Genomic DNA, 15,266 nt, shown 5'->3' on the forward strand with positions numbered 1-15,266 from the left:
TTGTAGGGTCTTATATCCCCAAGAAGATGGTTCAAAAGAACAAGAAATTGGTTTATTAGTTAATTTATTAACAAAAGGGGAGGAATGTTAGGGTGGTCAATAAGGGTTTCAATAGGAAAGAGGGATTCACATTGCACGTGCCATATTGGTGACTGGGGTAGATGCAATGTTAACATGATGTTGTGCTTTTGCATGCATCTAGTGTAGTTAATGAGAATGGAATGCGTGTTTCTATTAGTGTTACTTTTGTGTATAGTTTATACATTTTAGATCTGTACACACGTAGTAACATAATGCCAAATCTGCTGATACAATATAAACACAATGTAGGTGTGTGGCGTGCCTAAAAAATGGGCAGCGAGGAGCTTCATTTGCACACAGAAAAAAGGAGATATGTATGCCGCAGGTCCCCTCATAACTAGGGGCTGTGTAGGCTGAAAAGATGTGGTGTGGTGAGATAAACTCTGGGCTACCCACAAAGCTGTTTGAGCAAGGTTGAAGGCTCGGGAAGGAAGAAAACTGCATTTGGGCAACTGTGCTAATATCAAATAGTCTGGTGTGGCCCAGCATGTGTTTACGACTTAGTGCTATTGTGGAGAGGAGATGTAATCTTGCTGAGAACATGACCATTTGTTATTTAGTGACCAGAGAAATCTGGCCATCTGGTGGTGTCAGTTTCAGAGTAAGTAATACACCTACTGTAAGCGATGCTTAAGGGCAGTGTTGACAAATGGTTCATGGGTTTCGATCAGGTTCTCAGGAATAGGCAGGATATGGCCAGAGGCCATGCATGCTGAAATGGTAGTGGTATAGATTAGTGTGAAACAAGGAGGCCAGCAGGTCTGGATGGATAAGATACTTATTGCCAGTTTATGAGGAACTTGTTAGTTTCTTCCCCTCCTCATACTGTTGAAGTATCCTTGCAAAGACATGTGCATCACGGTTGGGATTAGAGGTCCTTGACCAGTTGTGTAAATATGTAACTGTGTAACGACGTCATGATCAACTATGGATAGATCCAGAAAAGGGGTGTGCTCTAAATATGAGCTGATGCAGATATATGTTGAAAGGGGATTGTGGTTAAATAAATGTATTCAATAACAATATGGGAACTGAGGTGGATAAGACTTCTTTGTATAGGTTTGACCAATTATGTTTGGGTGAGGACTTTGTAATGAAATACGTGGGAGTGTATTAATTGTTGCAATAATGTATAAAATGTGAACTGTTTGTGTGGTTCGAGCTGAAGCAGGTTAGTTTGACTCTATGGCGTCATCTAGCCCCTACCGGCAGTTGTACAATAAACTTGCTTTATGAGGCATAGAGACACGGGGAGTGGGCGGCGGGAGGGATAGACACACGGGGCATGAGCGGAGGGTGGGTGGCGGGAGGGATAGAGACACGGGGCATGAGCGGGGGTGGGCGGTGGGATGGATAGAGACACGGTGCATGAGCGGAGGGTGGGTGGCGGGAGGGATAGAGACACGGGGCATTAGCGGGGGAGGGATAGAGACACAGGGCATGAGCGGCGGGTGGGATAGAGACACGGGGCATGAGCAGGGTGGGTGGCGGGAGGGATAGAGACACGGGGCATGAGCGGGGGAGGGATAGAGACACAGGGCATGAGCGGGGGGAGGGATAGAGACACGGGGCATGAGCGGGGGGTGGGCGGCGGGAGGGATAGACACACGATGCATGAGCGGGGGGTTGGGCGGCAGGAGGGATAGACACACGGGGCATGGCATGAGCAGGGGGTGGGCGGCGGGAGGGATAGACACATGGGGCATTAGCGCAGGTCGGGGGTGGGGGGTAGGGGAGAGACACACGGGGCAAGAGCGGGGGGTGGGCGGCGGGAGGGATAGAGACTTGGGGCATGAGCAGGGGGTGGGCGGCCGGAGGGATAGAGACACGGGGCATGAGCGGGGGGTGGGCGGCGGGAGGGATAGAGACACGGGGCATGAGCGGGGGGTGGGCGGCGTGAGGGATAGACACACGGGGCATGAGCAGGGGTGGTGGTGGAGGGGAGAGACACGGGGCATGAGCAGGGGTGCGGGGAGGGGAGGGACACACGGGGCATGAGCTGGGGTGGGGGAAGGGAGAGACACACGGGCATGAGTGGGGGGTGGGCTGCGGGAGGGATAGAGACATGGGGCATGAGCGGGAGGGAGAGAGACACACGTGGCATGAGCGGGGGGTGGGCGGGAGGGATAGAGACATGGGGCATGAGCGGGGGTGGGCGGAGGGAGGGATAGACACATGGGGCATGAGCGAGGGGTGGGCGGCGGGAGGGATAGAGACACGGGGAATGAGCGGGGGGTGGGCGGCGGGAGGTATAGACACATGGGGCATGGGTGGCGGGAGGGATAGAGACACGGGGCATGAGCGAGGGGAGGGATAGAGACACGGGGCATGAGCGGGGGGTGGGCGGCGGGAGGGATAGACACACGGGGCATGAGCGGAGGGTGGGCGGCGGGAGGGATAGACACATGGGGCATGAGCGGGGGGTGGGCAGCGGGAGGGATAGAGACACGGGGCATGAGCGGGGGGTGGGCGGCGGGAGGGATAGAGACACGGGGCATGAGCGGGGGGTAGGCGGTGTGAGGGATAGACACATGGGGCAAGAGCGGGGGGTCGGGGGGTGGGGGGAGGGGAGAGACACACGGGGCATGAGCGGGGGTGAGGGGGGAGGGGAGAGACACACGGGGCATGAGCAGGGGTGGGGGGAGGGGAGAGACACACGGGGCATGAGCGGGGTGGGGGGAGGGGAGAGACACACGGGCATGAGTGTGGGGTGGGCTGCGGGAGGGATAGAGACACAGGGCATGAGTGGGAGGGAGAGAAACACATGGGGCATGAGCGGGTGGTGGGCGGGAGGCTTAGAGACACGGGGCATGAGCGGGGGGTGGGCGGCGGAAGGGATAGATATACGGGGCATGAGCGGGGGGTGGGCGGCGTGAGGGATAGAGACACAGGGCATGAGCGGGGGGTGGGCGGGAGGGATAGACACATGGGGCATGGGAGGCGGGAGGGATAGACACACGGGGCATGAGCAGGGGGTGGGCGGCGGGAGGGATAGACACACGGGACATGAGTGGGGGGTGGGCAGCGGGAGGGATAGACACATGGGGCATGAGTGGGGGGTGGGCGGCGGGAGGGATAGACACACGGGGCATGAGCGGGGGGTTGGCGGCGGGAGGGATAGACACACGGGGCATGAGCGGGGGGTGGGTGGGAGGGATAGACACATGGGGCATGAGCGGGCGTTTGGCGGGAGGGATAGACACACAGGGCATGAGCGGGGGTTGGGCGGCGGGAGGGATAGACACATGGGGCATGAGCGGGGGGTGGACGGCGGGAGAGATAGACACAAGGGGCATGAGAGGGGGATGGGCGGCGGGAAGGATAGACACACGGGGTATGAGTGGGGGGGTCGGGGGGTGGGGGGAGGGGAGAGACACACGGGGCGTGACCGGGGGGTGGGCGGCGGGAGGGATAGACACACGAGGCATGAGCGGGGGGAGGGATAAACACATGGGGCATGAGCGTGGGGTGGGCGGCGGGAAGGATAGAGACACGGGGGTGGGCGGCTGGAGGCATAGAGACACGGGGCATGAGTGGGGGGTGGGCGGCTTTAGGGATAGACACACGGGGCATGAGCGGGGGGTGGGCGGCGGGAGGGATAGAGACACGGGGCATGAGCGGGGGTGGGCAGCGGGAGGGATAGACACACGGGGCATGAGCGGGGGGTGGGCGGCGGGAGGTATAGAGACATGGGGCATGATTGGGGGTGGGCAGCGGGAGGGATAGAGACACGGGGCATGAGCGGGGGTGGGCGGCGGGAGGGATAGAGACACGGGGCATGAGCGGGGGAGGGATAGAGAAACAGGGCATGAGCAGGGGGAGGGATAGAGACATGGGGCATGAGCGGGGGGAGGGCGGCGGGAGGTATAGACACACGGGGCATGAGCGGGGGTGGGCGGCAGGAGGGATAGACACACGGGGCATGAGCGGGGGGTGGGCGGGAGGAATAGACACATGGGGCATGAGCGGGGGGTGGTCGGCGGGAGGGATAGACACACGGGGCATGAGCGTGGGGTTGGCGGCGGGAGGGATAGACAAATGGGGCATGAGAGGGTGGTCGGGGGTGGGGGGGAGGGGAGAGACACACGGGGCATGAGCGGGGGCAGGGGGGAGGGGAGAGACACATGGGGCATGAGCGGGGGTGGGCGGCGGGAGGGATAGAGACAAAGGGCATGGGCGGGGGTGGGCGGCGCGATGGATAGAGACACGGTGCATGAGCGGAGGGTGGGTGCGGGAGGGATAGAGACACGGGCATTAGTGGGGGAGGGATAGAGACACAGGGCATGAGCGGAGGGTTTACAGAGATACGGGGCATGAGCGGGGGTGGGTGGCGGGAGGGATAGAGGCACGGGGCATGAGCAGGGGAGGGATAGAGACACAGGGCATGAGTGGGGGGAGGGATAGAGACACAGGGCATGAGCGGGGGGTGGGCGGCGGGAGGGATAGACACACGGTGCATGAGCGGGGGTTGGGCGGCGGGAGGGATAGACACATGGGGCATGATCGGGGGGTGGGCGGCGGGAGTGATAGACACATGGGGCATGAGCGGGGGGTGGGCGACTGGAGGGATAGACACACGGGGCATGAGCGGGGGTGGGCGGCGGGAGGGATAGACACATGGGGCATGAGCGGGGGGTCAGGGGTGGGGGGTAGGGGAGAGACACACGGGGCATGAGCGGGGGGTCGGGAGCGGGAGGGATAGAGACACAGGGCATGAGCGGGGGGTGGGCGGCGGGAGGGATAGAGACACGGGGCATGAGCGGGGGTGGGTGGCGGGAGGGATAGAGACAAGGGCATGAGCGGGGGGTGGGCGGCGTGAGGGATAGACACACGGGGCATGAGCAGGGGGTCGGGGGTGGGGGGAGGGGAGAGACACACGGGGCATGAGCGGGGGTGGGGGAGGGGAGAGACAGACGGGGCATGAGCAGGGGTGGTGGTGGAGGGGAAAGACACATGGGGCATGAGCAGGGGTGGGGGGAGGGGAGAGACACATGGGGCATGAGCTGGGGTGGGGGGAGGGGAGAGACACACGGGCATGAGTGGGGGGTGGGCTGCGGGAGGGATAGAGACACAGGGCCTGAGCGGGAGGGAGAGAGACACACAGGGCATGAGCGGGGGGTGGGCGGGAGGGATAGCGACACAGGGCATGAGCGGGGGGTGGGCGGAGGGAGGGATAGACACACGGGGCATGAGCGGGGGTGGGCGGCGGGAGGGATAGAGACACGGGGGATGAGCGGGGGGTGGGCGGCGGGAGGGATAGACACATGGGGCATGGGTGGCGGAAGGGATAGAGACACGGGCATGAGCGGGGGGTGGGGGCGGGAGGGATAGATAAACGGGGCATGAGCGGGGGGTGGGCGGCGGGAGGGATAGACACATGGGGCATGAGCGGGGGTGGGCGGGTGGAACAGACACACAGGGTATGAGCGGGGGGTGGGCGGCGGGAGGGATAGACACACGGGGCATGAGCGGGGCGTGGGCGGCGGGAGGGATAGACACATGGGGCATGAGCGGGGGGTCAGGGGTGGTGTGGAGGGGAGATACACACGGGGCATGAGCGGGGGGTGGACGGCGGTCGGGATAGAGACACGGGGCATGAGCGGGGGGTGGGCGGTGGGAGGGATAGAGACACGGGGCATGAGCGGGGGGTGGGCGGTGTGAGGGATAGACACACGGGGCAAGAGCGGGCAGGGGGTTGGGGGGAGAGACACACGGGGCATGAGCAGGGGTGGGGGGGAGGGGAGAGACACATGGGGCATGAGTAGGGGTGGGGGGAGGGGGGAGACACACGCGGCATGAGGGGGGTTGGGGAGAAGGTAAGAGACACACGGGCATGAGTGGGGGGTGGGCTGCGGGAGGGATAGAGACACAGGGCACGAGTGGGAGGGAGAGAAACACACGGGGCATGAGCGGGTGGTGGGCGGGAGGGATAGAGACACGGGGCATGAGCGGGGGGTGGGCGGCGGGAGAGATAGATAAACGGGGCATGAGCGGGGGGTGGGCGGCGTGAGGGATAGAGACACGGGGCATGAGCAGGGGGGTGGGCGGCGGGAGGGATAGACACATGGGGCATTGGAGGCGGGAGGGATAGACACACGGGGCATGAGCAGGGGGTGGGCGGTGGGAGGGATAGACACACGGGACATGAGTGGGGGTTGGGCAGCGGGAGGGATAGACACACGGGGCATGAGCGGGGGGTGGGCGGCGGGAGGGATAGACACACGGGGCACTAGCGTGGGGTGGGCGGGAGGGATAGACACATGGGGCATGAGCGGGCGGTGGGCGGGAGGGATAGACACACAGGGCATGAGCGGGGGGGTCAGGGGGTGGGGGGGAGGGGAGAGACACACGGGGCATGACCGGGGGTGGGCGGCAGGAGGGATAGACACACGGGGCATGAGCGGGTGGGGGGAAGGGGGGAGGGGAGAGACACATGGGGCATGAGCAGGGGGAGGGATAAACACACGGGGCATGAGCGGGGGGTGGGCGGCGGGAGGGATAGAGACACGGGGGTGGGCGGCTGGAGGCATAGAGACACGGGGCATGAGTGGGGGGTGGGCGGTGAGAGGGATAGACACACGGGGCATGGGCGGGGGGTGGGCGGCGGGAGGGATAGGATAGACACATGGGGCATGAGCGGGGGGTGGGCGGCGGGAAGGATAGACACACGGGGCATGAGCGGGGGGTCAGGGGGTGGGGGGGAGGGGAGAGACACACGGGGCATGACCGGGGGTGGGCGGCAGGAGGGATAGACACACGGGGCATGAGCGGGTGGGGGGAAGGGGGGAGGGGAGAGACACATGGGGCATGAGCAGGGGGAGGGATAAACACACGGGGCATGTGCGGGCGGTGGGCGGCGGCAGGGATAGAGACATGGGGGTGGGCGGCTGGAGGCATAGAGACACGGGGCATGAGTGGGGGGTGGGCGGTGAGAGGGATAGACACACGGGGCATGGGCGGGGGGTGGGCGGCGGGAGGGATAGAGACACGGGGCATGAGCGGGGGTGGGCAGCGGGAGGGATAGAGACACGGGGCAATAGCGGGGGGTGGGCGGCGGGTGGGATAGAGACACGGGCATGAGCGGGGGGTGGGCGGAAGGAGGGATAGAGACACGGGGCATGAGTGGGGGAGGGATAGAGACACAGGGCATGAGCAGGGGGAGGGATAGAGACACGGGGCATGAGCGTGGGGTGGGCGGCGGGAGGGATAGACACATGGGGCATGAGCGGGGGTGGGCGGCAGGAGGGATAGACACACGGGGCATGAGCGGGGGGTGGGCAGGAGGAATAGACACACGGGGCATGAGCGGGGGGTGGGCGGTGGGAATGATAGACACACGGGGCATGAGCGTGAGGTGGGCGGTGGGAGGGATAGACAAATGGGGCATGAGCGGGGGTGTCAGGGGTGGGGGGGAGGGGAGAGACACACGGGGCATGAGCGGGGGTGGGGGGGAGGGTAGAGACACATGGGGCATGAGCGGGGGATGGGCGGCGGGAGGGATAGAGACACGGGGCTTGAGCGGTGGTGGGTGGCGGGAGGGATAGAGACACGGGGCGTGAGCGGGGGGTGACCGGCGGGAGGGATAGAGACACGAGGCATGAGCGGGGGTGGGCAGCGTGAGGGATAGACACATGGGGCATGAGCGGGGGGTTGGGGGTGGGGGGAGTGGAGAGACACACGGGGCATGAGCGGGGGTGGGGGGAGGGGAGAGACACACGGGGCATGAGCAGGGGTGGGGGGAGGGGAGAGACACACGGGGCATGAGTGGCGGGAGGGATAGACACACGGAGCATGAGCGGGGGTGGGCGGTGGGAGAGATAGACACATGGGGCATGAGCGGGGGCTGGGCCGCAGGAGGGATAGACACACAGGGCATGAGCGGGGGGTGGGCAGCGGGAGGGATCGACACACGGGGCATGAGCAGAGGGTGGGCGGTGGGAGGGATAGAGACACGGGGCATGAGCGGGGGGTGGGCGGCGGGAGGGATAGAGACACAGGGCATGAGTGGGGTGTGGGCGGCGGGAGGGATAGAGACACAGGGCATGAGCGGGGGGAGGGATAGAGACATGGGGCATGATCGGGGGGTGGGCGGCGGGAGGGATAGAGACACGGGGCATGAGCGGGGGTGGGTGGCAGGATGGATAGAGAAACGGTGCATGAGCAGAGGGTGGGTGCGGGAGGGATAGAGACACGGGGCATTAGTGGGGGTGGGCGGTGAGAGGGATAGACACACGGGGCATGGGCGGGGGGTGGGCGGCGGGAGGGATAGAGACACGGGGCATTAGCGGGGGGTGGGCCGCGGGAGGGATAGAGACACAGGGCATGAGCGGGGGGTGGGCGGCAGGAGGGATAGACACACGGGGCATGAGTGGCGGGAGGGATAGACACACGGAGCATGAGCGGGGGTGGGCGGTGGGAGAGATAGACACATGGGGCATGAGCGGGGGCTGGGCCGCAGGAGGGATAGACACACAGGGCATGAGCGGGGGGTGGGCAGCGGGAGGGATCGACACACGGGGCATGAGCAGAGGGTGGGCGGTGGGAGGGATAGAGACACGGGGCATGAGCGGGGGGTGGGCGGCGGGAGGGATAGAGACACAGGGCATGAGTGGGGCGTGGGCGGCGGGAGGGATAGAGACACAGGGCATGAGCGGGGGGAGGGATAGAGACATGGGGCATGATCGGGGGGTGGGCGGCGGGAGGGATAGAGACACGGGGCATGAGCGGGGGTGGGTGGCAGGATGGATAGAGAAACGGTGCATGAGCAGAGGGTGGGTGCGGGAGGGATAGAGACACGGGGCATTAGTGGGGGTGGGCGGTGAGAGGGATAGACACACGGGGCATGGGCGGGGGGTGGGCGGCGGGAGGGATAGAGACACGGGGCATGAGCGGGGGTGGGCGGCGGGTGGGATAGAGACACGGGCATGAGCGGGGGGTGGGCGGAAGGAGGGATAGAGACACGGGGCATGAGTGGGGGAGGGATAGAGACACAGGGCATGAGCAGGGGGAGGGGTAGAGACACAGGGCATGAGCGTGGGGTGGGCGGCAGGAGGGATAGACACACGGGGCATGAGCGGGGGGTGGGCGGCAGGAGGGATAGACACACGGGGCATGAGCGGGGGGTGGGCAGGAGGAATAGACACACGGGGCATGAGCGGGGGGTGGGCGGCGGGAGGGATGGACACACGGGGCATGAGCGTGAGGTGGGCGGCGGGAGGGATAGACAAATGGGGCATGAGCGGGGGTGTCGGGGGTGGGGGGGAGGGGAGAGACACACGGGGCATGAGCGGGGGTGGGGGGAGGGTAGAAACACATGGGGCATCAGCGGGGAGTGGGCGGCGGGAGGGATAGAGACACGGGGCTTGAGCGGTGGTGGGTGGCGGGAGGGATAGAGACACGGGGCGTGAGCGGGGGTGGCCGGCGGGAGGGATAGAGACACAGGGCATGAGCGGGGGGTGGGCAGCGTGAGGGATAGACACATGGGGCATGAGCGGGGGGTTGGGGGGTGGGTGGAGGGGAGAGACACACGGGGCATGAGCGGGGGTGGGGGGAGGGGAGAGACACACGGGGCATGAGCAGGGGTGGGGGGAGGGGAGAGACACATGGGGCATGAGCGGGGGTGGGGGAGGGGAAAGAAACACGGGCATGAGCGGGGGGTGGGCTGCGGGAGGGATAGAGACACGGGGCATGAGCGGGAGGGAGAGAGACACACGGGGCATGAGCAGGGGGTGGGCGGTTCGGGGGAGAGACACACGGGGCATGAGCGGGGGTTGGGCAGCGGGAGGGTTAGACACACGGGGCATTAGCGGGGGTGGGCCGCGGGAGGGATAGAGACACAGGGCATGAGCGGGGGGTGGGCGGCAGGAGGGATAGACACACGGGGCATGAGTGGCGGGAGGGATAGACACACGGAGCATGAGCGGGGGTGGGCGGTGGGAGAGATAGACACATGGGGCATGAGCGGGGGCTGGGCCGCAGGAGGGATAGACACACAGGGCATGAGCGGGGGGTGGGCAGCGGAAGGGATCGACACACGGGGCATGAGCAGAGGGTGGGCGGTGGGAGGGATAGAGACACGGGGCATGAGCGGGGGGTGGGCGGCGGGAGGGATAGAGACACAGGGCATGAGTGGGGCGTGGGCGGCGGGAGGGATAGAGACACAGGGCATGAGCGGGGGGAGGGATAGAGACATGGGGCATGAGCGGGGGGTGGGCGGCGGGAGGGATAGAGACACGGGGCATGAATGGGGGTGGGCGGCGGAATGGATAGAGACACGGTGCATGAGCGGAGGGTGGGTGCGGGAGGGAGAGACACACGGGGCATGAGCGGGGGGAGGGTAGAGACACATGGGGCATGAGCGGGGGTGGGCGGCGGGAGGGATAGAGACACGGGGCATGAGCGGGGGTGAGTGGCGGGATGGATAGAGACAAGGGGCATTAGTGGGGGTGGGATAGACACACAGGGCATGAGCGGAGGGTTTATAGAGACACGGGGCATGAGCGGGGGTGGGTGGCGGGAGGGATAGAGACACAGGGCATGAGCGGGGGAGGGATAGAGACACAGGGCATGAGCGGGGGGAGGGATAGAAGCACGGGGCATGAGCGGGGGGTGGGCGGCGGGAGGGATAGACACACGGTGCATGAGCGGGGGGTGGGCGGCGGGAGTGATAGACACATGGGGCATGAGCGGGGGGTGGGCGGCTGGAGGGATAGACACACGGGGCATTAGCGGGTGGTGGGCGGCGGGAGGGATAGAGACATGGGGCATGAGCGGGGGGTGGGTGGCGGGAGGGATAGGGACACGGTGCATGAGCGGGGGGTGGGTGGCGGGAGGGATAGAGACACGGTGCATGAGCGGGGGGTGGGCGGCGTGAGGGATAGACACACGGGGCATGAGCAGGGGGTCGGGGGGTGGGGGAGGGGAGAGACACACGGGGCATGAGCGGGGGTGGGAGGAGGGGAGAGACAGACGGGGCATGAGCAAGGGTGGTGGTGGAGGGGAAAGACACATGGGGCATGAGCAGGGGTGGGGGGAGGAGAGAGACACACGGGGCATGAGCGGGGGTGGGGGGAGGGGAGAGACACACGGGCATGAGTGGGGGGTGGGCTGCGGGAGGGATAGAGACACAGGGCATGAGCGGGAGGGAGAGAGACACACGGGGCATGAGCGGGGGGTGGGCGGGAGGGATAGCGACATGGGGCATGAGCGGGGGGTGGGCGGCGGGAGGGATAGAGACACGGGGGATGAGCGGGGGATGGGCGGCAGGAGGGATAGAGACACGGGGGATGAGCGGGGGGTGGGCGGCAGGAGGGATAGACACATGGGGCATGGGCGGCGGAAGGGATAGAGACACGGGCATGAGCGGGGGGTGGGGGGCGGGAGGGATAGACACACGGGGAATGAGCGAGGTGTGGGCGGCAGGAGGGATAGACACACAGGGCATGAGCGGGGGGTGGGCGGGAGGAATAGACACATGGGGCATGAGCGGGGGGTCAGGGGTGGGGTGGAGGGGAGAGTCACACGGGGCATGAGCGGGGGGTGGGCGGCGGGAGGGATAGAGACACGGGGCATGAGCGGGGGTGGGAGGTGTGAGGGATAGACACACGGGGCAAGAGTGGGCGGGGTGTCGGGGGGGAGAGAAACACGGGGCATGAGCAGGGGTGGGGGGAGGGGAGAGACACACGGGGCATGAGCGGGTGTGGGGCAGGGGAGGGATAGAGACACGGGGCAAGAGCGGGGGGTGGGCGGCGGGAGGGATAGATACACGGGGCATGAGCGGGGGGTGGGCGGCGTGAGGGATAGAGACACGAGGCATGAGCAGGGGGGTGGGCGGCGGGAGGGATAGACACATGGGGCATTGGAGGCGGGAGGGATAGACACACGGGGCATGAGCAGGGGGTGGGCAGCGGGAGGGATAGACACACGGGACATGAGTGGGGGTTGGGCAGCGGGAGGGATAGACACACGGGGCATGAGCGGGGGGTGGGCGGCGGGAGGGATAGACACACGGTGCATGAGCGGGGGGTGGGTGGCTTTTGGGATAGACACACGGGGCATGTGCGGGGGGTGGGCGGGAGGGATAGACACATGGGCATGAGCGGGCGGTGGGCGGGAGGGATAGACACACAGGGCATGAGCAGGGGTAGGGCGGCGGGAGGGATAGACACATGGGGCATGAGCGGGGGTGGGCGGCGGGAAGGATAGACACACGGGGCATGAGCAGGGGGGTCGGGGGGTGGGGGGAGGGGAGAGACACACAAGGCATGACCGGGGGTGGGCGGCAGGAGGGATAGACACACGGGGCATGAGCGGGTGGGGGGAGGGGGAGGGGAGAGACACATGGTGCATGAGCGGGGGAGGGATAAACACACGGGGCATGAGCGGGGGGTGGGCGGCGGGAGGGATAGAGACACAGGGGTGGGCGGCTGGAGGCATAGAGACACGGGGCATGAGTGGGGGGTGGGCGGCGGGAGGGATAGACACACGGGGCATGAGCGGGGGGTGGGCGGCGGGAGGGATAGAGACACGGAGCATGAGCGGGGTTGGGCAGCGGGAGGGATAGAGACACGGGGCATGAGCGGGGGAGGGATAGAGACACAGGGCATGAGCAGGGGGAGGGATAGAGACACGGGGCATGAGCGGGGGGTGGGCGGCGGGAGGGATAGACACACGGGGCGTGACCGGGGGGTGGGTGGCGGGAGGAATAGACACATGGGGCATGAGCGGGGGGTCAGGGGTGGGGTGGAGGGGAGATACACACGGGGCATGAGCGGGGAGTGGGCGGCGGGAGGGATAGAGACACGGGGCATGAGCGGGGGTGGGAGGTGTGAGGGATAGACACACGGGGCAAGAGTGGGCGGGGTGTCGGGGGGAGAGACACACGGGGCATGAGCAGGGGTGGGGGGAGGGGAGAGACACACGGGGCATGAGCAGGGGTGGGGGGAGGGGAGAGACACACGGGGCATGAGCGGGTGGTGGGCGGGAGGGATAGAGACACGGGGCATGAGCGGGGGGTGGGCGGCGGGAGGGATAGATACACGGGGCATGAGCGGGGGGTGGGCGGCGTGAGGGATAGAGACACGAGGCATGAGCAGGGGGGTGGGCGGCGGGAGGGATAGACACATGGGGCATTGGAGGCGGGAGGGATAGACACACGGGGCATGAGCAGGGGGTGGGCAGCGGGAGGGATAGACACACGGGACATGAGTGGGGGTTGGGCAGCGGGAGGGATAGACACACGGGGCATGAGCGGGGGGTGGGCGGCGGGAGGGATAGACACACGGTGCATGAGCGGGGGGTGGGTGGCTTTTGGGATAGACACACAGGGCATGTGCGGGGGGTGGGCGGGAGGGATAGACACATGGGCATGAGCGGGCGGTGGGCAGGAGGGATAGACACACAGGGCATGAGCAGGGGTAGGGCGGCGGGAGGGATAGACACATGGGGCATGAGCGGGGGTGGGCGGCGGGAAGGATAGACACACGGGGCATGAGCAGGGGGGTCGGGGGGTGGGGGGTGGGGAGAGACACACAAGGCATGACCGGGGGTGGGCGGCAGGAGGGATAGACACACGGGGCATGAGCGGGTGGGGGGAGGGGGAGGGGAGAGACACATGGTGCATGAGCGGGGGAGGGATAAACACACGGGGCATGAGCGGGGGGTGGGCGGCGGGAGGGATAGAGACACGGGGGTGGGCGGCTGGAGGCATAGAGACACGGGGCATGAGTGGGGGGTGGGCGGCGGGAGGGATAGACACACGGGGCATGAGCGGGGGGTGGGCGGTGGGAGGGATAGAGACACGGGGCATGAGCGGGGTTGGGCAGCGGGAGGGATAGAGACACGGGGCATGAGCGGGGGAGGGATAGAGACACAGGGCATGAGCAGGGGGAGGGATAGAGACACGGGGCATGAGCGGGGGGGTGGGCGGCGGGAGGGATAGACACACGGGGCATGAGCAGGGGGTGGGCGGCAGGAGGGATAGACACACGGGGCATAAGCGGGGGGTGGGCGGGAGGAATAGACACACGGGGCATGAGCGTGGGGTGGGCGGCGGGAGGGATAGACACACGGGGCATGAGCGTGGGGTGGGCGGCGGGAGGGATAGACAAATGAGGCATGAGCGGGGGTCGAGGTGGGGGGGAGAGACACACGGGGCATGAGCGGGGGTGGGGGGGAGGGGAGAGACACATGGGGTATGAGCGGGTGGTGCTCGGCGGGAGGGATAGAGACATGGGGCATGAGTGGTGGGAGGGATAGACACACGGGGCATGAGCGGGGGCTGGGCGGCAGGAGGGATAGACACACGGGGCATGAGCGGGGGGTTTGGCAGCGAGAGGGATCGACACACGGGGCATGAGTGGGGATGGGCGGCGGGAGGGATAGAGACACGGGGTATGAGCGGGGGGTGGGCGGTGGGAGGGATAGACACACGGGGTATGAGCAGAGGGTGGGCGGTGGGAGGGATAGAGAGACGGGGCATGAGCGGGGGTGGGCGGCGGGAGGGATAGAGACACAGGGCATGACCGGGGCGTATAGGCGGCGGGAGGGATAGAGACATGGGGCATGAGCGGGGGGTGGGCGGCGGGAGGGATAGCGACACGGGGCATGAATGGGGGTGGGCGGCGGGAGGGATAGACACACGGGGTATGAGCGGGGGGTGGGCGGTGGGAGGGATAGACACACGGGGCATGAGCAGAGGGTGGGCGGTGGGAGGGATAGAGACACGGGGCATGAGCGGGGGTGGGCGGCGGGAGGGATGGAGACACAGGGCATGAGCGGGGCGTGGACGGCGGGAGGGATAGAGACACGGGGCATGAGCGGGGGGAGGGATAGAGACATGGGGCATGAGCGGGGGGTGGGCGGCGGGAGGGATAGCGACAAGGGGCATGAATGGGGGTGGGCGGCGGGAGGGATAGACACACGGGGCATGAGCGGGTGGGTGGGCGGCGGGAGGGATAGACACACGGGGCATGAGCGGGAGGGAGAGAGACACGGGGCATGACCCGGGGGTGGGCGGGAGGGGGAGAGACAAATAGGGCATGAGCGGGGGGTGGGCAGGAGGTTGAGAGACACACGGGGCATGAGCGGGGGCCAGGGGGAGGGGGAGAGACACACGGGGCATGAGCGGGGGGTGGGCAGGAGGGGGAGGGACACACGGGGCATGAGCGGGGGGTGGGCAGGAGGGG

This window comes from Ambystoma mexicanum, chromosome 4q (genome assembly GCF_040938575.1).
Source record: "Ambystoma mexicanum isolate Mex_15411 chromosome 4q, UKY_AmexF1_1, whole genome shotgun sequence".
Classification (NCBI taxonomy): domain Eukaryota; kingdom Metazoa; phylum Chordata; class Amphibia; order Caudata; family Ambystomatidae; genus Ambystoma; species Ambystoma mexicanum.